Here is a 3,878-nt window from a genome sequence, read left to right as displayed (position 1 = left end):
GTACTATTTTGAAAGAATTCGAACAAATACGGCTAGAAATTGAATGCTCGCATTTCAAATCATATCCAGACAGGCATGTAAGCATATGAGACGGTCTTTCGAAAAAAAAAAAGAACATTCGTACGAGATCTATATTTTTTTTATTTCAGTTTGTATCCGACACTTGAGGTTCTCTCTTTCCTTTTTATATATGAACCTGATTATAGCTCAATTTTGAGATAACTAGCGTCATGTATAAAAGAACGGATCGGAAAAAAATAAAACATTTGGAAGAACAGATGTTATCCAAGAGGTTCCCCTTGATGAAACAAAGAGTCTGGGCCGTCCCAGTCATTTGAGAGGCCCTGTACCATGAATAAAGTTAGGCCCTGATGGTGATGAAGCAACGATCAAGAAATTTTTTTGCTTAATTGTATGCTGTTTTAAGGAAAATCCATACGTTTGTTGAGTCTTAGCATAATAATGCGCATAAGTAAAGTCATAAACAATTGAGTTTATTTTTGACAAATATTTGCTATAGAAGTTTGGTTTGATCCATATTATAATTAATTCACTCGGATTTGTGCACAAAATTAAATAGCGACACTTGAACTCGAGTGTTATGATAAATTCTTTGATTAAGGTGCACTTAAGCAGAGCGAAGCATGAAAAGAGAGATGAAAATGTGCTTTCGAAGCCCTCGGTGAACTTTTTATGCAAGTACATAAATACTCGTTAAATTAAGTTTTTTTTAGTAAAACTGTGGGGGCCACAGCGATTCATTTCAAAAAAGGAGAGAATATGTACAGAGTTACGGAGATACTTACGAGGGGGGAAAAGAGAGAAGAATTACAAAATAGTTTCTAGCTAAATTAAGTTATGAGCGAACAGCTTCAAATTTCATGCAAATGTTATCTTACAAAGTTTGTTCAATAGCACACTCACATTAGGTATTTTTTAAAGAAAAAACTTTGCTTTTAAGCTGCTCTCGTAAAGGTTGGCTGATTACACATCACAAGATCCTGTGTATGCCAAGCATCCTTCCCTTTGCATGTAACGTTTCTCGCTATATGCAATATTAATTTCTCTCTAAAGCTATTAATGACTACAAGCTAAAGAAGTGCATGATTAAGGAGCCCTGCATGTTTAAGGGCCCTGTACAAGCACACACCTTGCACGTCCCTAGGGACGGCCTGAGTCAAGTAGTCACTTGAGCGTAATGGCCTCAAAAAAGTTAAAAAAAAGATCTTGTGATAGATGCCCTATGAATGTAACAGCTCACGGAGTTGAGCTAATGCTCAACAATTCAAGAGAATAAGAACACTACTTGAACAAATGAAGGCCTAAATTTTCTTTTCTTCATATTCCAAATATTGTTAGGTGATGGATCAATGTTCTTAGAAAAAGAATCAATATACTCAAATAATAAAAAAAACAAGGTGATGAATCCACCTTTTTACCAAATGCATTTGCCGCAACTCTCACAAGAACACCTTTCACTTATAAGTAATTACTGCATAATTCAGCTCATCTCGAGCATCGCCTTGTGGAACTCGGCGGTGATGCGCTGCGTGATGAGCCAGGTCCCACCCGGCTTGTGATGCGCCCGTGGCCTCACCAGAATACACGTGGTGGCGACGTGGGAAAGGTTCGTGAGCGGCACGACATGCGCTGGTGGGCCCCACCCGTAGTCAACCTCGGCGAATGCGAGCCGGGACCAGTCGAAGACCAGCAGCGTCCGGTAGTCCGCCGTGATCCGGTACGGGTCGCTGGCGGGCACCTCCTCCCCGCCGCCCACCGCGCGAACTCCGCCGGCATCCGCCGCTTCCCGTCCTTGATCAGCCTCACCACCTTCGCCACCGAGGAGCTCGCCACCTTCCACGCGGGCGCGGACACGCGCATGACGTAGGTAGCAGTTGCCGTAGAACCCGGTGCCGCCGCGCGGGAGGGAGCCCCGCAGCAGGGCGCGCGTGCTCATCGCGAAGCAGAGGTGGATGACGGCGTCCGCGCCGAACCCCGCCACGCGGGTGCGGCTCGCCGTGGTGATGAGCGCCTCGAACGCCGAGCACCGTGCGCCTGCGTGCGCCGTGTCGTACTGGTTCTTCAAGTGGTTGATTTGGTCGGCCGGGACGTAGACGGCGAGGTACTGTACTCGAGCAGCCAGTTGGCGGCACTGGAAGGGTCGGGACCGTCGGGTAGGCCCGCGGCAGCCACTAGCGCTGACGACGGCTCCAGCATAGCCTCACGGCACCACTGCGGCGCGACGGAGACGCTCTCCGCGACGCGCGCCAGCTCGCCGATGGCGGCCATGAACTGGGCAGTGCTGGCGCCGTCCGCGACGGCGTGGCTGGACCGGTACCCGACGACGAAGCCGCCACAGCTGAAGACGGTGACCTGAACGAGGACCACGAGCTCCCTCTCGTTCTCCTCCGGCGGTGTCGGCGGGTTTGTCCTTGGGAACCATGAGCGGGTGCTCCAGGTGATCCACCTCCTAGAGACTGCACGATGCCCCGCATGGTTGCAGTCAACCGCGACGGTTGCGGCGCCGCCGCTGGCGTTGTTGGAGAATGCTAGGTGCCCTGCTAGTGGGTAGTAATTACAAGAACCATCTAAGTTGAAGTCGAATTAAGTGAATTGTACCAATAGGATGCACTTACTCATCTTTAAACGTGTCAAATGACAACTCACACTTAGATAGCGTTTGGTTGGGAAATTTGTAACGTAATCAGATTGCGGAAGTTAACGGATCCCGTTAACAGATCCCGTTAAATACGTTTGTTTCGACACAGCCAGTAATCGAATACCGCGTAATCCAATACCAGGCTACTCATATCCGATTACCCCCATCTGCGGCTGTTATCGCTTCCCCGCCTCCGCGGTATCACCGCCGCTTGAAGAATCAAGCGCCGCCTCTTCGACTGCCTTGTTGTCTTCCTCCCACCCCCTGTTCACCTGCTCTAGAGCTTTGCCGGTGACCATGTATGCCTCTGCCTCTCTTCAGCGAGATCATCCAATAGCCACCTCTGATTCTACCCATCATTTTCATGGGTGAGGAGCTCTGGCCCCTCGTGTCCCATACGGGAGCAGTACACCCCTCGCTATCCCCTTCTGGAGGAGCTGTACTGGTGACCACCTCATCGGCACCCTGCCATCTCCAGCAAAAGCACCATGAATTGCTTCTTATCCGTCAAGAGAATCATGAATCACTTCTTCCCTCTCCTTCCAGATGTGTTTTCTTCTACATGGCTCTTGCCTGCTGCCGCTTCTCAGTGACACCGGTGAGCGATGGCCAGCGTGCTTCAAATGGTGGAGCTTGCTAGCGTCTTCAAGGTGAAGTGGAGCCCCACACCTACGTTACCATGACATTGCTATTTCGGCAGGGCAATGGCTGATAACTCTGGCTGCATCGCACTCAATGGGGACGGCTCCTTCAAACACACTCTGCTCAACACACTCTTCTCTTCTCTGTGATTTGATACCGTTACATTTGGCAGCCAAACAAAGATAATAATCACTTATCCCGCCTTTGATTCCCCTATAACCTGATTTCATTTCCATTTGCATTACCAGAGGTTGAACCAAACACTATCTTAGAGATACAAGACTCGGTGCAATTCAACATAATAAGAGACAAATCCAGTAATCCCGGTAGGTGTTTCACAACATGCCTAAGAGCGAGCAACACCAACCGTACAAATTGCACATCACCACATGAACCATAAAGAGAAATTTTAAGCATTACAAAAGTTCAACAATTAAGATTACAAGTTCATGACATACATGGTTCAAATCTAAATTTAAATGAATGAGCTCCAAAATACAAGTCTTGGACAAATCTGAAATTTAAATGAATGAGCTCCAAAGTATAAGTCTTAGACCCATGACGACAACAACAACAT

The 3,878-nt window shown here is 47.8% G+C and overlaps 1 pseudogene; it reads right to left on the bottom strand.

Moving 5' to 3' along the window:
• Positions 1-1,501: 1,501 nt before the first annotated feature.
• Positions 1,502-2,464, bottom strand: LOC117862691 (acyl transferase 7-like; annotated as a pseudogene).
• Positions 2,465-3,878: the final 1,414 nt, after the last annotated feature.

The sequence above is a fragment of the Setaria viridis genome, chromosome 7 (assembly GCF_005286985.2).
Source record: "Setaria viridis chromosome 7, Setaria_viridis_v4.0, whole genome shotgun sequence".
In the NCBI taxonomy this organism is placed as follows: Eukaryota; Viridiplantae; Streptophyta; class Magnoliopsida; order Poales; family Poaceae; genus Setaria; species Setaria viridis.
This window is presented reverse-complemented; position numbering and strand designations above follow the sequence as displayed.